We start from the raw sequence: 24924 nt of genomic DNA on the forward strand, positions 1-24924 counted from the left end.
GTTTTTATACACTGTAAATATAAAAAATAACTTTTGAGGTTTTAACAGCTACTCTACAGTGTAAAGCTGTCGACAGGAATGTAAAAACAAAACAACAAGGCGATTTTGTTTGCGTCCCCTTTGCTAAGGAGGAGGGGTCCCAACCAGACAGATTGGCATAATTAAAGCCCCTATGCAAAGTTGGCTTGCTTGCTGGGGGCACAGAAAACAACACAGAGAAGGAGAGAGAAATCTTACATAAAAATAGAAGCCCACGTCGACGGGCCATATATGGAGTACTGGAGACTTCAGAGGAATACCCTTTTCGGACCACCCCTTTGGCGAAAACAAATCATTACCGCATTATTGCTCTCCCTCCCCGCCCCCAACCAAAGCTTCAGCTAACAAATGCCCTGCAAAGGTGAACAAGATATCTTCAGGCTACGGTATGCACTAGGAAAGGTCACGCCCCGTTGTGTCTCCTTTAAATAATTTCAAAACAGATTTATCACTTTTAATAACCGGTGGAGGAAAATGCAAAGGATTGCGGTACAGTGCAGCAACAGCAGCAGCTTCTGATGAGTCAAGCTCCCACAGACGCCAGCCTGCCTCTCCAGTTCCCCTCGCCCCCACCCGCGCGAGCCCTCCTTTCCCTCTCCTCCTCCCCTCAGTAGATGTCTATTAAAAGCTGCTGACGTTGGAAACGACGGCCATCTTTGATGAGGGCACAGCTCCCATTCCATTGAAGAAGGAGACTCGGGGAGGTCAGCAGCGGCTGTGCTTACTTCCCGACTGCAGCAGTGCACCCCAGTCTCACAACCTTCGTCGGAGGCAACCGGACAGAGCTCTTCTGTAGCCAAGGTAAGAGAAGCACCGGATAAAAGCCTCAAAGGAAGCCTTTTCTCCCCCCGCTTCCCCCGCTTGCAAAGGTGTGGAGGAAATATATTGCTGGGAGAGCTGTAATCTCACCAACCATGTTGTTGTTTTCTGACTGAGCAAAGAAGAGGAAAGGAGAAGAAATGAAACCCTATTTCACATGGCCGATTTTTTTATTCTTATTATTTTATGTTGCTGTGCGTTTTAAGAGTTTTCCTGCAGCCTTAACTCTTTGTGCGTGAGGGGGCGGGTTAGGGAGAGAATACTTAAACCTATATCGTTTCTTCTTTTAAGAGATGGTGGTTGTTTTCCTGTCTGGGAACAACCAACCTCTCTCTCCCGCGTTGTCGTGCATGGCTCTCGTCTGCGTATCTGGCGCTGGAGTGTCGAGGTGGGATACGATATCGGGCGGAGGTTGGGGTTTTCTTTTCGGTTGTTTTGCCCCCCCCCCCCGCCTCCCCGCCCTCCACATTGGCCGACAGCCTTCAATGGCAGATAGAGGTTCAGCACCCTGGATAGCGGCTACGGCTGCGGACTGCGTCGCAGCGGCGGTAGAAATCCATCAGGGCAGCTTGCGCAGCGAAAAGCTTCACTGCAGCAGTGGGCTTCGATTCAGCACCTCGGACAGCTAACCTCCTGCATGGAGACTGTAGGGTCGTGGTCAGCACCTTGGACAGCTCTCGCCTGGTTGCAGAGACCCCGACTTGCAAATAACTGCAAAATGATAACGTGAAGTGGGGGGGGGGGGAGTTAGAAGGCAGGGGACTGAAACCAAACTTAAATATGTCAGACAGATTGTATGTGCGCGTGTAGAGGCACATTAAAATCTTTAAAAGGCGACGCCGATCTAGTTCCAAGTTTCCAGCTTCTCCTTTGCGTCTTTTTGTCAACAATGCTTTACCCCCCCCCCACCGCCCAGCGGTGCCTCTGTTTACACGCCATCACCCGAGATCACGCTGTTTCTCCATCTCAGAATATACGCATTCATCGCCACTTAGGAAAGGCAAAAAGCAAAAAGCCTTTCCTAACCTCCGTATTGCAGAGTCCAGAGCTGCGAAACCTCGGCTTTTCGCTCACCCCCCAAAAAAACCAGTGGATCCTCGTTTTCCTGCGAGGAAAGCCTGTGTTTAAGCAGATAAATTCTAAAAGGTGACGGGGGAGGGGAAAGCGGTGGGGGAAGGGGCGTAAGATAGCTTTTGGTGCCTTCACTTTCCAATATTAAAGTTCGTATTATTTGCTTGACACGTTGTGTGCTCTGTTTTCAATAAGTTAAAAAAATCGGGTATTTTTTTATGTCTCTCCCTCTCTCTCCACCCACCCCGCCCACCTCATCACTTTAATGACGACGTTTGCAATGGCCAAATTGCTAAACTTCCATTGGGTTTGAAAACAAACCACTCGTGAGCCCGGCGCCCTGTAATTTTCCCATAGACTGGGTTGGGCACCTTCATTCATCTTTTCCTTGCTAGTACACGTCGGAGGGCCATTCCTTCGAGGCTATGGGAAGCAATGGGGCCAGAGCCTCTGGGATGCAGTAGGGAGATCGGTGCTGGATGTGGGGGTTTTTTTAAATAAAAAACAAGAACAACTGGCCAACCCACTCCCAAGCCCTCGACCGGAGGGGAGGGGAACCGAGCGAAGAGGACTCTGGTCTCGTGTGCACCGCAGAGCTTCCCTTAACTGTGCGTGCATCTTATGTAACCGATTTGCTGGAATGTCTAAAGCAACATTCCTGGCCCACATAGAACATGCGGGGTTCAGAACTGTCGACGCTTCTTCTTGTCATGGGGGAGGGGTTGCATTGAGAGGAGAGAAAAGGACAGCGGACCGGGGGCCCCTAAGCAAGGAAGCTTCAAGGGAGATTGTTTACTTAAGTGTGGGGGGAGCAGGGTATTCACAAATACAGCTTTGCGCTTCCTCGGAGCTCCGGGCCACAGAGCGCTTCACATGTTTGCGTCAGAGGAAAGCTCTTACGTGCGAAATCACCAGTAAAAACGATTCCTGTTGGTTTTCTTCTTCATCGCAGGCGAAGGGGTGAAGAAGAAGAAAGCGAGCGGGAGGGGAGGAAGCCTGCAGTGTTACAGGGGGCGGGGGCGGAAAAAAAAATCCTTGCGTCTGAGACTGATAGGAAAACCAGGGGACCGTGAGGCTTTGTTTCCATCTTAGCAGCGTCTCTGGATAAGTGATGCGGGGCGAGATCTCAGGTGGCGCCCATTCATGGCTGCAGGGTGGAAAGAGAGAGAGACGCGTCAGCTCAGCTCAGCTGACGGATTAAGAGGGCTGATTGAGAAAACTCCCGGAGATCAGGCAGCAAGCACCAGATTTGATGCGCCCAGCCCGACGTTTGCTTCCCACTGTCACGTTTCCTGGCCTCTGCGTCCATCTGCTGCATTAACTGCTGGCGTGGAGGAAGCACGTTGAATCAAGGGGTGCCTACATCGAAAAGAGGCTACTTAGCTGGGAGTGGTGAGGTGCGGTGACTTCTTCCTGTCTCCCACCCCCCACCCCACCCCACCATTCGGTTGTCTAAAAAGCTTTCAGGTCCAAATCGCAGTGGCTCTACTGAGCAGAGCTTGTTTTCCGCTCGGGTCCTGGTCTTGGTGATAAGAATCAGGTGGGGTTATTATTAATCTAGCTGGCGACGGCTGCCCAAGGCCAGATCTCCCAGCAGATATCTACGCAGCAAAACAGAAGCGAGCGAGACTTACCACGTGACAATCTAAACACCTTTCCCTTAATCGATTTGTTAAACAAATTAACCCCTCCATGAGATTGTTGTTATCGTGTTTTTGTTTTTGTTGTTTTGTTTTAAGGTGTGGGCTTGTCAGGTCCATCTGGACAAAGCAGGGAGGGGAAGAGGGGGGTGGTTTGAAGGATGCTGTCGCAGCAGACAAGGCGAGCAAAGGGTGTCTTCCTCGGGCTCACGACGTTAAGCAGCAGCAATGTCCTTCGGGTGCCTCGTGACTCAGAGAATGGGAACCCAGAATAATCTCGAGGAACCGCGAGCAGCCAAGACCGAGCAATCGTGCCTCGCAGTAGGAAGGAGAAACAAGGTGGGAGTGGAGAATGCAGCTGGCAGATCTGAAGAGGACCGATTGGGAGGGATGTGGGGCAGGCTGTAACCCCAGAACCTGATTTCGATGCCAAGCCCATCATGGTCTTGCTGCTTCTGAAGCACAGATTCTGCTTGAGATCTTCCCATAGGCAGCTGGTTGGTCTCCCATAAGAACATATCCTTATGAAGCAATAACAGCGTTTCTAAGCATGGGCAGAATGCCTTTCTTGCAACAGCCAGGTCCAGGAAGGTTCTCCATGTATGACTTCCAGGTGCCTGGATATCAAACAAATGAGAAGATGGACCCTAAAAGAACTGACAGCGTCACGTTGCAGTGGCTGGCATGTGGAACAGAGACAGAGGGTGCACCAACCAACCAGCAATGCAGACCTGGAAGCAAACAAGCCAACACAAGCAGAAGTGGAGACCATCTCTTAGGGAACAACCTGAACAAAATCTTTCCATTAGGACCTGCCAATGCATAATTCCACAATGGCTTGTTTGATTGCCAAATGTTGCAGGCAGCGGGAATTGGATGAAGCTGATGGCTGCTGCTTTTGCAAAGAGTGCAAATCAGCCAGGAGGATATTTCCAGACTGCAACAACTGAGATGACTTTGGGCCTTTGGTTCCAAAGAGCTGTCAGAGAGGGTATCCCAAAGAACGAGTAATGCATGCCCATGTGTGTCAAGATTATTATTGTTGTTGTTGTTGTTTATTAAATTTGTGTAATGAATTTGTAGCACCACTACAGAGGGCCTTCTTGGTAGTGGTGCCCACCCTGTGGAATACCCTCCCATCAGATGTCAAGGAAATAAACAACTATCTGACTTTTAGAAGACATCTGAAGGCAGCTCTGTATTGGGAAATTTTTAATGTCTGATGTTTTCCATTTTTTTTTTATATGCTGTAAGCCGCCCAGAGTGGCTGGGGAAACCCACCCAGATGGGTGAGGTATAAATAATAACAATTATTATTATTATTATTAACCCTTCAAAACTACCTTCTCCTGAGTCAGAACACTGATTTGTTTAGTCCAGGCTGGTCGTAAGCTGACTCAGGCAATGGTTTTGCCCATTCCTAACACCCAAGTTTCTCACTCACTCAAGGATTTATGGCAAGGATTTGATGTTTAGTTTTATATCTTGGAGCAGCTAACTTTTTTGCCCTGAACATTGGCTACCCCTCAGAGGGTTATATGCCAGTGATGAACTGAAGTAGGTGTGGTCAATGTGCACACACATGCATGCACCCCCAACACACACACACATGCATATGGACCACACTCCCACAGCAGAGTGTTTTTCCTGCCCGTTGCTGGCTAGGAGTCTCTTTTCTTACTCCAGTGCTGCATTGGGGAAGAAGAATAAATGATTGATATGCCTTTTTAATTTGCAATGACGCCTCTTCCCTGTCTGATGCAGCAGCATTGCAAGAAAGTCTTAGGGCTCGGCGAACAGGATGCAGTAATGCTTTGGGTTTCCTGTTTTCTTTGAGCAGTTGTATGTCTTTAAATATTATTCACAGATGGGGAGAGTGATGTTATGCTTAGGTTCTGCTTGCTATGGGCATCTGGTTGGCCACTGTGAAAGCAATGTGCTGGACCAGATGGGCCTCTGGCCTGATCTTCTGTTCATTCACATTTCCTGCTCCCTTTATGTTTTGATATGAGCAAATGCATATTTGAATATAGTATATGTTTTTTATATTACATGCATGCCTTGCTCTCAGCTGCCCATCCACTTTATGCTTTTCCTCTGTGATATTCTTTTGCCACTGTAGGTGGATTGGGTTGGGAACTGAAAATAATACCAGGCAGGGAACCATCTGACATTTGAACCATTTTCCCAATCTAGGAATAGCAATTTTTAGCTTCTCATAGACTGTTTAGATTGTGTCCCACATGTAGTATAGTGTTTTGCCTGTTGGTCATTTCAGTTCTCAGACCTACTTCCAGTGCCAAGATAAACTAGCAAGGGGTGAACTGGCCACATCAAAAATCATAATAAATATCCTCAAATCAAAAATAAAAACTTGTGCTGCTTTGTGAGACTCATGTCATGATAGCCAATAGCAGGCTTCCTCCAACTCGGCCCTCCAGATATTTTTGGTCTACAACTCCCATGATCCCTAGCTAGCACGACCAGTGATCAGGGATGATGGGAAATGCAGTCTCAAAACATCTGGAGGGCTGAGTTGGAGGAAGCCTGGTCAATAGGGTGCCAACGAGAAGTTCTCATAATTTATTACTATTCAGTTTCTCACCCACCTTTCCTCCAAGGAGCTGAAGGTGGCATACATGGTTCTCCCTGCCCTCCATTTTACTATCACAACAACCCTGTGAGGTAGGGTAGGCTGAGAGAAGGTGACTGGCTGAAGGTCATCCAATGAGCTTCATGGCTGAGCTGGGATTGGGCTCCAGGGTCCATTATGTCATGCTGCTTCTCAACTCCTGTTAGCATAGCATAGCACAGAAGGTGTCAGGTTGGCTACCCCTGGCTGTGTGGCTGCCCCTGGTGGCACTGTGGTCTAAACCACTGAACCTCTTGAGCTTGCTGATCAGAAGGTCAGTGATTTGAATCCCTGCAAAGGGGTGAGCTCCCATTGCTCGGTCCCTGCTCCTGCCAACCTAGGAGTTTGGAAGCACACCACTGCAAGCAGATAAATAGGTACCGCTGCAGCAGGAAGGTAAATGGCATTTCCGTGCGCTCTGGTTTCTGTCACAGTGTTCCGTTGTGCCAGAAGCAGTTTAGTCATGCTGGCCACATGACCCGGAAAGCTGTCTGTGGACAAACGCTGGCTCCCTCAGCCTGAAGTGAGATGAGCATCACAACCCCCTAGTCGCCTTTGATTGGACTTAACTGTCCAAGGATCCTTTACCTTTTTACCTTTTCTGTGTGACAAAAACAGAGGAAGGCAATTCAATCTTTGGGTTGGGGCAGGTTAAAGCGGCTTTCTGCAGGTGACACCATAAGGAAGAAGGGTGGGTGGGGATGCTTTAATAGTGCAAAAATCAATGCCTTAATGGTTAGCAAGTGGGAGCTGTAGTCCAATGACATTGGAGGGCACCCTGCTGGCTACCCCTGGAGCAGCCAGCATATACTGTATGCACTTAGGAAATAATTTAAGCATGTACTAAATTGCATGGCAACATTTTCCATTTCACAATAGGGAAGTGGGAGCTTAGCAAGAGAGACAAAACACAACCGCAGCAGCTCCATGTGATGTATCTGTGGTTGGACTGCACCACATCAGACTGTACTGAATGGTTGAATGCCCCTGCTGCATAAAGCAAATCAAAGTTAGCATGTGCCTAGCTAGATCATTCTCTCTGACATGCCATTACCCACCCCCAAACTCCATATATAGCCTTCTTCTGAGTCAACAAATTGCGGGCATTCACCATCCCATTCCTCTTCTGTACCATCTGAATTGGCCATACAGTCTGGCCGCCATCTTATAGCATGGAGCTGCTGATTGTGGAGCTTGGTTTCCCAGACAAATTCTTAGCCGCATTGTTGAACCCGAGCCTTAGGGCTCAGCTGACATCCTTTGACAGAGTCTTGAAATATCATTACTGACATAAATTGATGGAGCTGAAGTGAATTCATTCTACTGTAATTAATTTCTTCTGGTGTTGATGCTGGACAATGGCCTGAGCAATCTTCCTTGCCAGCTGAATTTAACTTACATTGATGAACATCTCTGCTGAACAGAGCTAAACTGTTTGCATTCTAATTTACTGGACTGGGAGGGCAGTATTTATATATCTGCATTTCACCTCTGTAGCCAGCTAGATCTTTAGTAAGCAGCATTTAAATGTTATGGCTCATGTGGGGAAACCCCTGTCATGCAGAAGACCTTGCTTTTCCGGCTTTGACTCTATACAGTGGTATCTCGGGTTAAGAACTTAATTTGTTCGGGAGGTCCATTCTTAACCTGAAACTGTTCTTAACCTGAGGCACCATTTTAGCTAATGGGGCCTCCTGCTGCCGCCGCACAATTTCTGTTCTCATCCTGAAGCAAAGTTCTTAACCCGAGGTACTATTTTTGGGTTAGCGGAGTCTGTAACCTGAAGCGTCTGTAAACCTGAAGCATCTGTAACCCGAGGTACCACTGTACCTATTTATCTGGGAGTTAGTTCCCTTGAACGTAATGGGACTTGCTTCTGTGTAGGCATGTATAGGGCTCTGCTGGCAGGATCTTCCACACTGGGGGCTATCATCCACCCAATTATTTCTTGCTCTAGGGGTGAGTGTTACAACATTGCTTCTCTGTCATAAATGCAGTAGGAATGTGCAAAGCAGAGCATGTTATATAATTCCAGGACATGCAATTCCAAGATGCAGTGTTGATTCTCCCATCTCAGCCAGTTGGGAATGACGCATACAACCAATTTTCTACCTCCACTGCAATTTTTGGAAACCTTCTGCAGTTTAAACATTAAGAGGCTACCCATGCACGCACATGGGTGAAATATATTGTTATGCCTCATCCCCTTTATCATAGCTTTATAGTGTCCCTTCTTTGGCAGTGGTAGATGCGGTATCTCATCTTTCCCAGTTGCAGAAGCTGAATTTCTAATCCAAGGGGAAAGAAAGACCAGAAGCAATTTGTCCTGAATGTTTCACTGTTACTTTGGATGATGAATTCTCATCTGGCATTGACCAAATTGAATTCATGCTGGCTGCAGCTATCAAATGCATTTAGCTTTTCAGCTGGAACTATCCCAAGCCATGTGTGTTTTGTGTTCTAAAAAGCCCCCATTAAAAACTGAGATCTGGGCATCAAAATCATTTATAACCACATTAATGACACCTAATGGGAATATGTTGATTTACACCCATCAGGTATTTTTTCCAGTTATATGTGTGCCACTACATTCATACAAACTGGTGATTTAATCTCAGGATTGCAAATCTGATTTTTCTTCTTCTTTTATGCATTCATTGTTTCATAGATTTTGAGGTATTAGAGATTAAACTGTTGTGTGAATAGGTGAAATAGTTTCTCCTACCCCGACCAAAATGCATTTCTTTCAAACTGTGAAAGTGATGGCGTGGTTGAGGGGTTTGCTAAAGAAAGAATATGTAGCCCTGTGCTAAAGGGGAAGAGGGTTAGTCTTAGGAATTGGGTTTGTTGCATTCCTGGAAGCAATCATTTTTGGTCAAACCTTATGCCAAGAGTCTGGTAATTCTGGGTCAGAATCTCCCCTTTCTAGCAAGCAAAAATAATTTTCAGTTGACAGGTTCACACATAAGAATCTAGTGCTGATGTTGACAATTTGAAAATATGAAACTGCTTTGAATATATGAAAATTGAGCCCCAAACACTGGCTCATCAGGCTCAAGAGAAGACATCCTTTCAAACCCTTCTGCTACCCAAGAACCTCTTAAGTGCAGATAGTGGGACCTTGTGGGCTATGAAGAAATGCATCTATCAATCTTAAGCATAAATAAATAAAACTAATGGATGAAAGCAAATCTCTTACTTTGAAAAGAGCAGCATATTTTGCTTGTAATCATTGCCTTACCATGTCTGCAGGTAAGCCAGTCCCCCCTGCAACCTGGTGCCCTCCATATGTCTTCAACTGGTAGGGATGATGAGGGTTGTGGTCCAAAACATCTGGAATGGGGGGAGGCTGATGTTAAACTTTTGCTAGATTTGAGAATTTATTAATTTTGTATACCACCCTTCATCCACAGATCCCAGGGCAGTATACAAATTTAAAAATTATATGACTTTGCATTGAAGAATAACATTTTTTAAATGCACACACACACACGCGCACACACAAATCATTCTATTATTGTTCTTCACTGTGCCTGGGATATGACTCAGCAATAAGAATATTTACATGTGGAGGGAAGGAACTATCATTGAAAGTACACTTCTAACAAGGGAGGGAGGGACCGTTTGTATACATGTACAAGTAATTATGTTTTGCATGTTGTTTTCATTTTTCTAATATTTAACGTCCACTATTTACTGCTAGAGAAACTGGATAACTTTAGAATGATTGTAGCTGAGCATAGAGGGACGCGGGTAACGCTGTGGGTAAAACCTCAGCGCCTAGGACTTGCCGATCGCATGGTCGGCGGTTCGAATCCCCGCGGCGGGGTGAGCTACCGTCGTTCGGTCCCAGCTCCTGCCCACCTAGCAGTTTGAAAGCACCCCCAAGTGCAAGTAGATAAATAGGTACCGCTTTATAGCGGGAAGGTAACGGCGTTTCCGTGCGCTGCGCTGGTGCTGGTTCACCAGAAGCAGCTTGTCACGCTGGCCACGTGACCCAGAAGTGTCTCCGGACAGAGCTGGCTCCCGGCCTCTTAAGCAAGATGAGCACGCAACCCCAGAGTCGGACACGACTGGCCCGTACGGGCAGGGGTACCTTTACCTTTACATGAGCATAACTACTGATAATAACTGTCAACTTCTGTCTTTAACCATGAATACAAAAAGATGCTTCTTTACATGTGATTTCTGACATGACTGCCTTGTATTTGGTTTCTCCTTTGAAGCCTGTTATCTAATTTAGAAATGTGCCATTAGAGCCACAAACAAAAGGAAAACTTCTCATGAACCGTATCAACAAGATCAATAACTATTAGCAGAGCTTGTTTGTAGTCAGTAGGCTTCAACGCATGCATACCCCACCTTAAAACAAAAAAGTTCCCTAGCCATATCAAGACTAGTAGGAAGTCAGTGGCAGGGAATATTTTGCATTCCATATCCAGAGCTATATTCCCTCCAGTACAACATTCTGGAGGCCAAATAATAATAATAATAATAATAATAATAATAATAATAATAATAATAATAGTTTATTTATACCCCACCCACCTGACTCGGTTTCCCCAGCCACTCTGGGCGGCTCCCAACAGAATATTAAAAAACACAATAAAACATCAAACATCAATGCCAATGGTGAGAAGGACCAGAGTCAAAAGTGGGAAGGGCAAAGGATGTGGTTCTTACTTTCGTACAGTAGGACTATATGTTGGTGTGATGTGAACAGTGAGTTAAATTGCACAGGCTTGAGCTTGAGCTCTAGCATATTCCCCAGGCCTGGATCTTGTGAGATAAGGGTGCCAGGTGCACTGGGTTACCATAGCAACACCAGCAAGGTTGAATGTCTGACTTGTTGAATCATTCAGCCTCCCATTGGTTCAGGAATTAAGCCTGCACGTGGAGGCAGGCATAGTAGTCTCTAGGGCATTGCTTTCATTACGTCTTGTCCTGTTGCACATCTATGCACTGTTCTCTTTGCTGTCAGGGGCTGACTCTGCGAGAGTCAGGAGAAGAGGCTGTGGGTTTTACACAGCAGCGTTTGCTAGCATGGTGATAGTATTAGGGGATCTTCCTGCATGTATGTATCTTCAAAGGCCAGAAGAAATGCATATATAGTAGACAGTAGTGTTTTGCTGCATCTTAGAAACACCTTTTTACTTCGAACTGTGCGGGAGAGGCGTCCTCGCCCTCCTGTAATCGGGAACTCTGGGAGAAGCTGTCTGCTGGTGACAGGGAATCTCTGGAAGACTCTGCTGGGGCTCTGCATACTCTGTTGACATATCACACTGGTTGAGATGTGGTGACGTCAGGGAGTGGGCAGAGGAGGAGTGGTGGAGACAGCCTCCCCAGCCTTTTCATTCCAAGAAAAAAGAAGAGGAGTGAGCTGAGGGTTTGGGGGGGGGGCAAAGCAGTGGGATCGCCACTGGCACTGCCCTTCCAAGGGCTTGACAATCCACCTACCTATAGTTGTCACATTATCACGCTGTGACTTGGTGCATGGAGCCCCTCTGAAACAATATGGGGTGGTTATGTAATCATCTGAAGTGCCTTGTAGAGTCTGCCCAACATGTATTTAACTCCACAAATAAACTGCGTCACCAGCTAGAAAGCATTTCCTCTCTCATCATACAGGGCACAATCTATTTAAGATGCTGATAGTCATTATCTAGTGTTGTTATATTGTATCCAGTGCATATTTTTTGAAAACAGGCAAATGGCTCCGAGAGAGATGGATTTTGGATGCGGTAGCAGTTAGTGTTTGTGAAAGCCTGTTTGTCCTGTACCCTTTAGAAAATGAGAGCATAATGAAACGGATTGGAAAAACCTCCAGGGTTCTGAGTAGTCACTGAGCACTGATACATAGATGTCATCTTTCATGTTGTGCTGTAGGGAAAGCTTAACATTTTTTTTTAAAAAAAGAATTCTACACTGTGCAGGGATTTCTAAGACATCAATATTCTCTCCTCCCCTCTGGTGGCAGAAGCCTATTAGGCTATTGTGTCCATCTATTCTGTATCTCAAATTTCACAGTTTCGGTCCCTGCCCTGAGAACACATTCTGACCTTGAGAATGTCCCATTCACTTATTAATAAAAAGTACACCCTTATATTTATGGCCACAGAAGAAGTGACAATCCATTGCAACCTACTGTTGTCAAGGAGAAAAACGGCGCCCGGGGAAATTATCATTTGTCGTTACTGAATCTATCATGTTTGTGTACCACCGTTCCCTCAGTAAGATAAAGGTGGTGTCTAGAGATGGGGAATAAATGTGACTCTGTTCAGATTCATGAAGCTGAATATATCTAATCTGTGCTTTCCAAAATAATTTGAGCATCGAAACACAGCCATCCCTCAAGATTCACACTTATCTGAATTTTGTGATGCAGTTCTCCAGCCAAGCAGTGTTTATAAAAATGCATATATTAGGGAAAATGTGTGCAAAAAGGAATATATTTGTGAAAATGATATACAAAAATGCATTGCTTGCAAAAAAAGTGCATATTAGTCAAAACCACAGGAAAAAACCTATTAAAAACACTAAAATATTGAAGGATTTTCATGAGGATTTTTTTTAAAATGCAAATTGCTGCAGAAACATGAAGAACAGGAATTAAGATCAGAAAGTGAGAATCTTAGAGAAATGAAATTAACAGACCCTTCTATCCCTAGTGGTGAACATAACCTCCCTCCCATTGGGTATAGGTTAGACTGATATATTGGGATTGGTCCAAGCTGAGATAGAGAGCTTCATGACTGAGAGTGTATTTGATTTAAATCTCCTAATTCAAAATCCAGTGCTCCAGTCCCTATACTACACTGGGTACATGAAGGGTGGAGCTAAGCAGTTTTTACTGTGCAGCAGAATAGATTGATAACACTCAGCTATCTCTCTCTCTGTGTGTGTGTGTGCGTGTGCGTAAATACTAGCTCTCTGAAGGAAGGACCTTAGCCATTGTTAGATACTCAGAGCAGACACAATGTATTTTGATGCCCTGGGTCAGAACAGCAAATGGTGCCCCCATCCCAAAGTCAAGACGCATAATACTAAAGGCAGGCAAGTTATTTTGACATCTGAGGCAGAACATTCAACAAGCACCTCTCCTACACCCTAGCAGTAAAAACACAATAAAAACAAATTACATAACTAACATTTTGCTGCCCTTTCTTGACACCCAAACTCTGCTGCCTGAGGTGGTTATTTTACTCTGCCTAATGGGAGGGCCCTCTGCCAACCTAGCAGTTCGAAAGCATGTCAAAGTGCAAGTAGATAAATAGGTACCGCTCCGGCGGGAAGGTAAACGGCGTTTCCGTGCGCTGCTCTGGTTTGCCAGAAGTGGCTTAGTCATGCTGGCCACATGACCCGGAAACTGTACGCTGGCTCCCTCGGCCAATAAAGCGAGATGAGCACAGCAACCCCAGAGTCGGTCACGACTGGACCTAATGGTCAGGGGTCCCTTTACCCTTTACCTTTAATGGGAGGGCCAGTCTGAGTGCATTGCAGAACAGGCTGGTAGCATTCAATGGATCTGTAGATATGTATTTATTCATATAGGTTTAAAAATGAAGACTACATGCATACTGACACTCTCTCACACACACATACCAGTAAATATTTGGGACCCAGGAAATGAGGCCAATATTTTGATAATTATCAGTTTTCTCATTTTGCTCTGGATTTGGATGATGACTGGCTGGACGCAGAGGAATGCTGGGAGGAACCAGTTGGCAAACCACCAAGGGAAGAAGGCTCAGAGCCCAGGGAGTGGCAGTCGGACAACAATGAGTAGTCAGAGGGAAAAGACTGGGAAGAGGAGGTGTTGGAAGCTGATGAAGAGACAGGGCTTAGTGAGCTGGGAGAGTCCGTGGCAGAGAGAAGCCTAGAATCAGAGGTAGAAGCAATGAGGAAAGGAGGAAGAACAAGACGTAGATATGAGTCAGGCTGGTGAAGAGTCACAAATGTATCCCCCTCCTGCTGTGACAAGCTCCTCTCACCACTGTCTTCCAGAACCAGAAGGAGACTGAAACGATCAGAGCAGCAGCAGGCTGCATGTGGGCACTGTTAATAATAATAATAATAATAATAATAATAATAATAATAATAATAATAATTAATTTATACCCTGTCCATCTGGTTGGGTTTGCCCAGCCACTCTGGGCAGCTCCCAACAGGATATTAAAAACATGATAAAACATCAAATATTTAAAGCTTCCCTAAACAGAACTGCCTTCAGATGTCTTCCAAAAGTTGGATAGTTGTTTATTTCCTTGACATCTGATGGGACTACCAAGAAGGCCCTCTGCCTGGTTCCCTATAGCTTCACTTCTCACAGTGAGGGAACCACCAGAAGGCCCTTGGAGATGGACCTCAGTGTCTGGGCTGAACAATGGGGGTGGAGATGCTCCTTCAGGTATACTGGGCCAAGGAGAAAGCCATTGAGAGGAGGGGACTTAAATGACTGTGAGGAGACAGGGACTTTCAGCCTCAGCAACTGATTCATGGGTTAAGACCTACCAGCAGGGCTTTTTGCAGCCGGAACTCAGTTCTGGCACCTCTCAGGTGGGCACCATTGCCATTCTAAGAGAACAAGGGAGGTGTTTGTGGTGAGTTCTGGCACCTCTTTTTCTAGAAAAATAGCACTCCCTACACGAATGAGGTGCTGTGCTCATTAGGCCTAACATTCAGCCAAGTCTGTGCAAAATGTGTTTTTGTTAATAAAGAGTTAACTCCAACTTTGAATGGTGTGATTTCCTGCTAGCTCACACTTTGACACATACTGATATCAGAAAGAGGACTAATTATACCTTGTTATGATAGCCAGAAATAGCAAGTAGTCTCATGGCATCTTGAAGAGTATTCTGGCTGGCCTTACATGGGCAAGAGCCTACTTTGCCAGACGTGTGAAGAGGTCCAGAAAAAATTGTGTGTGTATATACCACTATGAAAATGCAATCTAGCACAATGTAGCAAAGGAAATGCAAGGAATTATAAAGTCAGGTGTAAAAAATATTACAGTCCATTTAGAGTGATGAAGGTAGATGCAGAATCTATTGACAGTCTTTCTGCAGATCTATTTGTCCTAAATTTAATTAATTGGGTTGGGAGTTATGGTTTTATCCTTCCTCAATTCTTCTTCCATATTTCTCATTCTATTTAGCTTTTTGTCAAACATTCTCTCAGCTTTATCATTTGACCTTCCTGAGCTCCTCTAAAAATGATTGATCCGGAATCCTTAGTCCAAAGTTTAATAGTTTCAGCAAAAATGGTGGGGGCAGAGTGAGCCACTGGAAACTCATAGCTGAGTCTTTTTGGTACCTTAATTGGGTCTCCAAAATAATAATAATAATAATAATAATAATAATAATAATAATAATAGTAATAATAATAATAATAATATTTTATTATTTATACCCCGCCCATCTGGCTGGGCCTCCCCAGCCACTCTGGGCGGCTTCCATAAAAACCAAAAATACAGTAAGATATCACACGTTAAAAACTTCCCTGAACAGGGCTGCCTTAAGATGTCTTCTGAATGTCAGGTAGTTGTTTATCGCTTTGACATCTGCTGGAAGGGCGTTCCACAGGGCGGGCGCCACTACCGAGAAGGCCCTCTGCCTGGTTCCCTGCAGCTTTGCTTCTCGCAATGAGGGAACCGCCAGAAGGCCCTCGGCGCTGGACCTCAGCGTCCGGGCAGAATGATGGGGGTGGAGACGCTCCTTCAGGTATACTGGACCGAGGCCGTTTAGGGCTTTAAAGGTCAACACCAACACTTTGAATTGTGCTCGGAAACGTACTGGGAGCCAATGTAGGTCTTTCAAGACCGGTGTTATATGGTCTCGGCGGCCGCTCCCAGTCACCAGTCTAGCTGCCGCATTCTGGATTAGTTGTAGTTTCCAAGTCACCTTCAAAGGTAGCCCCACGTAGAGTGCATTGCAGTAGTCCAAGCGGGAGATAACCAGAGCATGCACCACTCTGGCGAGACAGTCCGCAGGCAGATAGGGTCTCAGCCTACGTACCAGATGGAGCTGGTAAACAGCTGCCCTGGACACAGATTTAACCTGTGCTTCCATGGACAGCTGTGAGTCCAAAATGACTCCCAGGCTGCGCACCTGGTCCTTCAGGGGCACAGTTACCCCATTCAGGACCAGGGAATCCTCCACACCTGCCCGCCTCCTGTCCCCCAAAAACAGTACTTCTGTCTTGTCAGGATTCAACCTCAATCTGTTAGCCGCCATCCATCCTCCAACCGCCTCCAGACACTCACACAGGACCTTCACCGCCCTCACTGGTTCTGATTTAAAAGAGAGGTAGAGCTGGGTATCATCCGCATACTGATGAACACCCAGCCCAAACCTCCTGATGATCTCTCCCAGCGGCTGCATGTGAATGTTGAAAAGCATGGGGGAGAGGACAGAACCCTGAGGCACCCCACAAGTGAGAGCCCAGGGGTCTGAACACTCATCCCCCACCACCACTTTCTGAACACGGCCCAGGAGGAAGGAGCGGAACCACTGTATGACAGTGCCCCCAGCTCCCAGCCCCTCAAGACGGTCCAGAAGGATGTTATGGTCGATGGTATCAAACGCCGCTGAGAGATCCAGCAGAACTAGGAAACAGCTCTCACCTTTGTCCCTAGCCCGCCGGAGATCATCAACCAGTGCGACCAAGGCAGTTTCAAGTGAAGCACTTTGTTTGATTTTTGCCTATAAACCAGCTTGAAGATAATGAAGATCTTTAAGTACCGGTGGAATATTTTCATCATGACAAACAACTTGGCAGCCATCAGGGGTGCCAACTTGAGTAAAATATGGGGCCTTACCTGCCCCATATAATCAATCACAAGACACACTGTATGCACACCATTTGAATGGCAAGGCCCATCAACTTGGGGGGGCAGCCCCCTCAAATATTTTATTGGGGGAGCGAAAGAGCCCCTAGGAGTTGGCTCCTATGGCTGCCATATTCTAGAACCACTGAAATTTCCCAACACTTTTCAGAGGTAGCCCCATATAGAACACATTGTGGTAATCATGCCTGGAAGTTATGAATAACTGTGGGCAGGCCATCTTAGACATTCTAAACTTTGTGCAAATGAAACCTTTTAGATGCTTTGGTCCTTGACATACATCTATAACAATATGAAACTGATTTGATTACAAAGGACTTTGACATGCCCCTTAGATGATTATGGACAAGTGTTTTTCTCTTACATTAGCGCCTATGTGCAATGAAAAGAAGATAAAAGAGAGCGCACTTGATGAAGTATAAAGTAAAGCCATTGCACAGTGGTTGCAACCTATGGCTCATTGATTGGCAAGACACAAAGATTGGTATGTTTTAAGCCCCCTTCACCCCATTAGCGTAAAACTTCCTGGTATATTTCATCCATCTGGTAAGTGTGAATTATAGAGGAAAAGCCAGAATTATTCGTGAAGCTGACTCCATCTAGACTGCAACCACAGGAATCACTATGGCAATATCTTTGTATAGCCCAGTTCATTCCTTTCTCTCTGTGTGTGATTATATGCACTTGTGTGTAGGAGAATACAGGCCTTGGGACAACCTCAGTGCAAAGAGTGAATGACATTGTAATTCCTTCCTCCTGTACAGCTTTAGTGTTTGTGAGTCTAATGCAACACAGGATGAAAGAAACCTCTTGACCTCTATCTCCACCCCACCAAATCTAGCTCTTCCGAACAGGTCCAGCAGGTCAATGATGAACCCTCAGTAGTCTAACTCTCTAGAGATTTTGCATGGGGAATGTGTAGGCCGATTATTGCATCTCTTTAATGTTTCTTCGTTTTTCAAATCTAGCATCCACAAATCAGCTTTCCTGTTGTTAGCTAACAGCACAGCTGGTACCAGCCTGTGTATGCCCAGATGCCTGTAGGAAAGCAATGTTTGCAGAGGGTGGGTATTTTAACGGCAGCTCAGATGGCATCTTATCAGAGAGTCAAGCCTGTGAACAAAGCAGTAAATATTGTCACACAGTTGGGTGTGGCATTTGAAATGCATGGTGGAGACCCGGCAGACTTTCACAGCATGCCAGCAGCAAATCAATGTTTTGGATTGACTCAAGGTGTAGAATGTTTGAGCAAATGTTCAGTGGGTTTCATGAGAGGGGGCTGGAATATTTCTGAGATGATACAGCTGAAACGATGCATCCTCAGCAAATATTTGAAAGGTAACAATAATAATAATAATAATAATAATAATAATAATAATAATAATAATAATAATAATAATAATTGCCCCTGAAGAGAACATTCCACAATAACCGCTCCCCGCTTAAAACGGGGGGCGCCCTTTGCGTGGACGCGCGCAGCCACTAGATCTGAAGCGGCTCCAACAGCATAGGCTTGGCTTTGCCTCCCTCAGGTGGGATACCTAGAGGTCTCCGCCTATCTCAGTCAATTGTCCAATCCCACCTGGGGGAAGTGTTGCCAAGGAGAACAGGCCAGGCAGGGAAGGGATTACCTGCCCACACAATAGAGGGAGGATCTTACCTGGGAATCCTCACTTGGCTCCAGAGCTTCTCCCGCCCTACCCACCCTCAGTTAATGTCTTCTTTTGCAGGTTAATTTTTCTTCACGGGTTTTGCAGGTTAGCCTTTCTTCACAGGTATGCGGGCGCTGCTACGTTAAGGTCGCTGTTAAAGGGCCGGAAAGGAATTTCCCTGCATTGGCAGGTTTCGCCTTTCCTGTAGCAAAACGTCACAACTTTGGCGGTATCAGGCCTTGGGCGGAATTCTTTAGTCCATCTCCCTCTTTGCGGCGGCAATACCAGGGTTCCCCGTTAAAGGGGTTTCTGAAGGGAGGCTTTGACCGTACGCCGAAAGGTCATCATTGCTCTCCCCTGCGGCGGCGTAACGGGGGCGGCTATCTCTGCTTGAACATATGTTCTCCAGAGCCAGCCCATCCCCCCCACTCACACTGGATAACCCTGATGCTCCCTAGGCTGGGGACTGGGGAGGGAGAACGCCCAATGCCTGAGCCAAGGTCTACCCACATTTGAAATTTAATAAAGTTGTGGCCAATTTAATCCCATAGCACGTTGTCTTGAGTCGTTATTCCACATGACAGGGGGGGGGGACCGTGTGGGATCTGGGGACTCCGCCTGTCCACGCAAATGAGGAGTCAGGGCAGAAAAGGCTCATTCTTGTGTTGCCACCCTCCAGACCTCCTGTGGAGGAGGCATGCGAAAATGGACCTTTGATAATTATTGCAGGATGTAGGTTGGTTCATATGGGGAGAGGTTATCTTTGAAGTACTGGGGTCCTGAGCCATTTAAGGCTTTATAGGTCAAAGCCAGCACTTGGAATTGGGCCTGGAAACTAATTGGCAGCCAGTGCAGTTGGGCTAGGATTGGTGTTATATGCGCAAAATGTCTTAGTCCAGTGATCAACCCAGTTGCTGAATTTTGCACCAACAGAAGTTTCTGAACTGTCTTCAGAGGCAGACACATTCTAGTAATCTAACCTAGAGGTTAGCAGAGCATAGACAACAGAAGTCTGGCTTTCCGTGTCCAGATAGGAGCATAGCTGGGCCACCAGTGAAAGCTGGTGGAAGGCACTCCATGACACCGAGGCCACCTGAGCTTTCAGTGACAGGATGGCTCCAGAAGGACTCCCAAGCTGCATACCTGCTCCTTCAGAGGGAGCGCAACCTCATCAAGAGCAGGCAACCTCCTGTCTATCCAGTCTAGAGAACCACCCACTATAAGTGCCTGTCTTATCTGGATCGAGCTTCAATTTATTGGCTTTCATCCAGTCCATTCTTGAGGCAAGTCCAGCACACCCACTGTCACAGTTGCAGATGTAAAGGAGAAGAAGAGGTTTGTGTCATCAGCATATTGCTGACAACATACTCCAAAACTTTGGGTGACCCCACTCAGCAGTTTCATGTAGATGGTGGTGCTGGTGGGGATTCAAACCCTGAGGAACCCCACATTGAAGGTTGCACAGGGCTGAAAGCACTCCCCAAGCATCACCCTATGGAAACAACAATCTAAGTAGGACCAGAACCACCAGAAAGCAGTCCCACCCACCCCTAAAACAGACAGCCACTACAGAAGGATACCATGGCTGATGGTATCAAAAGCTGCTGAAAGGTCAAGGAGAATTAACAAGGACACCTTTGCCCTGTCTCCTCACAGAGATCACCATCCAGGGCAACCAAAGCAGTTTCTGTGCCAAAATCAGGCCTAAATCCCAATTGAAATGGATCAAGAAAATCAGTTACCTCCAAGAGCACCCATACTGATAATAATAACCCATAATTATGGTACACATTGTTTATGGTCTAAGAAAGCCTCTGTATTTGGGTCCAACCTAAGGATCTAGCCCAGAAAAGAAACTTTTGAAATCATTAGAAAATGATGCACAAGAAAGAAGTGCCTTGATTATCAACATCATATGCAAGAGCTAGCGTGTTCAGACTTCCTTATTTATTTATTTCTCATATCAAGCCAGAAATGGTTCAATTGCACCTAATTATTTAGCATGGAAAATGAAATATCAAGCAGAATGTCACAGGGAGCCAACCAACTCATCAGCAGTTCAGTAACTGTCTGACCATCTAAAGAGAAACACTTGAAGTATGACTCAGCTGTTTGTGTGGGATGATAATTTGCATCCAGTCATTTCTAATGGAATGTGGCCTCTCTTTTTCATTCATGGATATTCCATTAGCATGTTCCCAAGACAGGTAACCTGCTTACAATTAATTGCTGAATTTCTACAAATAATCACTGCCTTATGTTCTGGGTTTCTTATGAATTCACTGCAGATATCCAAGTTTTAACCCTGCACTGCTTTGTTTGCAAATGGGAGTCATATCATACGTACACTGTTCTATAACGCTGATGCTACGTGTTGATATTTATTTACTTGCTTACTTACTTACCTTAGAAATGTTGTTTGCATGTGAAAATCCTTTGAGAAAGGTATAGGTTTTGTATTTTTCCTCCTGTAAATATGTTTTATTTCTTTATTTTGCCTCACATTCTTAGCACCCACGTACACCCACAGAGTTATATAAAATGCAGCACAGCAAAATCTGGTAGCTATTAACTTTATAAGATTGAGTAGTTAAGTGAAGGTACTCAAAGTCCAAGCATGAGCTCTGTTCAGCTCAATTTGAAATTGGCTTGGTATTCATAAGCTTTCTTGATGAGTATTGGGGGAAAGCTAATCTCCTCTCTGGGGGTTCTGTACAAACATGTAATGTTGGCACACATGACCAGCCCACCCATGAGGCAAAGTGAGGCAGCTACTTCAGGTGGCAGGATCCACGGGGGCAACAGATCATGAACCCAAACATCATGAACCTTCTGCTTGCTTCTTTCACACAGAGAAGCTTCCAGAAGCTTCCAGAACCCTCTTGAATTAATTTGGATAGGAATGATCTCTACACCTCAGATCAATACTTTCTGCACTAAGAAATGCAAACTGACACTGGGTTCTCCTGGGCTCTGCACCCGGCTGGGGTGATTCAGAACAGGGGCCCTTCGCTTCCACAACAGCTGTTGGTTTCCACTTCAACTGTTGGGTAAGGTTGATTTTATTCCCCACCTTACTCCCAATGTAGATCTTCACTCCCCCCTTGTTCCTGAATTAGATCTTTACTCACCCTTTCTTCCCTGGTGGGGGTTGGACGCCAGTTTGCGGTCTGGCCGGCACATAAGCTAATAGTGCTACACATGTGCATTACAGTGGTACCTCTGGTTAAGAACTTAATTTGTTCTGGAGGTCCGTTCTTAACCTGAAACTGTTCTTAACCTGAGGTACCACTTTAGCTAATGGTGCCTCCCGCCACCGTGGCGCGATTTCTGTTCTCATCCTGAAGCAAAGTTCTTAACCCGAGATTATTTCTGGGTTAGCGGCATCTGTAACCTGAAGCGTCTGTAACCTGAAGCATCTGTAACCCAAGGTACCACTGTATTGTATTGCTCCCTGGTGTTCTGTTTTGAGCCCCAGACAGGGCTTGGCTTGGTTTCAGTAGCACCCTGGACAGCTCCATGCAGAGACTCCATAAGAGCAGGGCTCAAATGTTGTTTCAGCACCAGGCATCCTCAAGCTGAACCTGAGGAGCTGCAACTCTGTCTCAGTAGCTACCACTGCTTTCCATGTGAGAAATCTCTTCATCTAACGGGGCACAGCTCAGTTAGAGTCTTCAGAATCAGAAGAGGGTAGTGCACCAGTGCTTTGGGTTCAGTATACACACTTGGGGCTCACCCTGAGAGCAATTTCACCCTGAATCCTTGACTTCATCCCCTGAAGAAGAAGAATCATTAAGAAGAAGCACTTAGGTATCTGGAGTATTATGTCCATTTATGTGTTACACATATACTAGAGTATGCAACCAGGATGGTGAGGGAGAAGCTTTAGGAGACAGTCAGCTCTTCTGCAAGATGCTGCTTCACAAAATGGCTGACACCCCAAAAAAGGCTGCCCCAATTCCAAGCAGTGTTTTATAACAACAAAATGAAGCACGAAGCACGAAGCCAAAGTGTGAGAGGAAGCAACTTCTCCCTTTCTTAGGCAGAGGCCCAACTGAATCTCGTACCTCGTCTTGTCAGTCTTCAGCAATGAAAGAGGATTCAGCATTTCTGTCTTATGACTGTAACATTCTAGAGCTGGATTGTGCAGCAGACAGAAAATCCTTGCACAATCCATGTGTTGAAAAAGGGCAGTGAGCATTAAATATTTAAAAAGCAGCTGATTTTCCAGCATTATTTAAAAGGAGTTGCAGTGCAATCCTTACCATGTCTCCTCAGAAGTAAGTCCAGTTGCAGTCAGTGGTGCTTACTCTTCTGTGAGTAGGGTTTGCTGACTGAATAACCTGTTGTTGTTTTTTGGAACACGTACTCAGAATGCAGAATTCAGAGTGCATATATTTCTGAGGCCAATACTAGGTTGCATCACAATCACCAAAAAATATTATTATTATTATTATTATTATTATTATTACTACTACTACTACTACTACTATACCCCATCCATCTGGCTGGGTTCCCCCAGCCACCCTGGGCGGCTCACAGCATATATCGAAACATAATAAAACGTCAAACATTTAAAACTTCCTGATACAGGGCTGCCTTCAGATGTCTTCTAAAAGTTACCTAGTTCTTTATCTCACTGACATCTGAAGGGAGGGTGGTCCACAGGGAGGGTGCCACTACTGAGAAGGCTCTCTGCCTGGTTCCCTGTAACCTCACTCCTGGTGTTTCTTGTCATCTGAGTTGTCCGTTGATTATATCTCTTTAAATATTACTTCATCTGACTGTAAATAAAGAGAGATGTTTACTTCTGTGTATCGTGAGCTAGGATTATATTCTAGTATTGGTAATGAGACACCAAAGCAGAGTTCCAGAGTCTAATAGCTTTGCAACAAGGCAGCATGCAACAGTATAAATATTTTGTCTTTTTGATACAATGGTGCTACCCTCTGTCTCCGTGCTCAAGGACAGAAGAGTTATTGGACGTATCTATCATTCCCAGGATAGAATACCCACAGTCTAGGGGAATTTATGGGAAGAGTCATAGCCCAGAGGTAGACCATCTGCTTGCATGCGTCAGTCCCTGGCATTCCAGGCAGGGAAAGATAACCCTAGAGAGCCCTTTCCATTCAGTGTATACAGTATTATACAAGATGGACGGTTGGTCTGATTCAGTAAAAGGTAGCTGCTTTTAGAAATGGCGGAACTGACAGAGAAGATCAGGAACCAGGAAGAACAAGTATTTTTTAAAAGACTGGAGTAAATTCTTAATTTATTTAAAAGACCACTGTAAACAGTTAAAATCATGGGCAGGGATGTAATGACACTTCTAATGTGGAACTAATTATGGTAACTATGGCTATATAACAGATGCATAATGGTAAAAGATGCAGAAACCCTTATCTTAAATATGGAACCCATGGAGGGAGGGAAGGAGGTTCGATGGTGCAAAAGAACCTTTTATTTTAATGTTTGAAATGGTCAAAGCTAAACCAATAAAAAATGTTATTAAAAAAATGAACACCCCCCAAAAAAGTTAGCTGCTTTTGACCATTAAAAACAGTGGTGCAGTTTCATGCCTCGCAACTGTGTCTACATTCCTGATTTCTTAGAGCAAGCTAGCAAAGAAAACATTTGCCAATCTTGATTTTTTTATTTTGAGGGGGGGGGGAATGAAAAGAAAACAAATGCTCCAATCATGCACAGTTTGGCATATAAATTGAATCATAGCAGTATCGTGACAAAGGGAATAAAGATGAGATTTGCTTTCTGCTGCGGTGGTGGTTAGCACATTTGCTGAGAAGAATCACTGCTTTGCTGAATATTTTTAAAGTAAAAATAAAACCACGAGCATCTCAAAACATATATACATATTGTTACAAAAGTTGGGTGCCACCTCCGCCCTCTGCTGAGCGATAGCAAGATCCCAGGGGGTTCCAGGGTTTAGGTTCCTTCAGAGAATTGGGACATGGCAGAGACTGTTGTAGCTTTAATAAATATGGTTTATTCACCTGTTTACACCTTCAGTCTGCATGGAGGGTGTCCAGATCTCATAGCATGAACATTTCAAGAGGGGCTTGCCCTCCACAGCAGGGCAGCCATGGAGTTCCAAGCCATATCTCCCAGATAGTCCTCACACAGCCTGCCCAAGCTGGATCCCAGTCTTTCTTCCTCCTCCTTCTCCCCAGCAAGACTCCCTTTCCCAGTCACCTCACACCCAGTTACCCT

At 45.4% G+C, this 24924-nt stretch overlaps 1 protein-coding gene across 2 annotated transcripts in view; it reads left to right on the forward strand.

Moving 5' to 3' along the window:
* Window positions 1-689: 689 nt before the first annotated feature.
* The window catches only part of SNAP25 (synaptosome associated protein 25), a 75999-nt gene continuing 51764 nt past the window's right edge, over window positions 690-24924 (forward strand). Inside the window, exon 1 of one of the 2 annotated variants that reach the window (XM_081857473.1) lies at window positions 690-840. The gene's annotated coding sequence lies outside the window, so the exon portion shown is untranslated. The remainder of the gene's footprint in view (window positions 841-24924) is intronic. The other variant, XM_081857472.1, reaches the window with a different exon arrangement.

This window comes from Podarcis erhardii, assembly GCF_964252035.2.
Source record: "Podarcis erhardii genome assembly, chromosome: 3".
NCBI classification, from domain to species: Eukaryota; Metazoa; Chordata; class Lepidosauria; order Squamata; family Lacertidae; genus Podarcis; species Podarcis erhardii.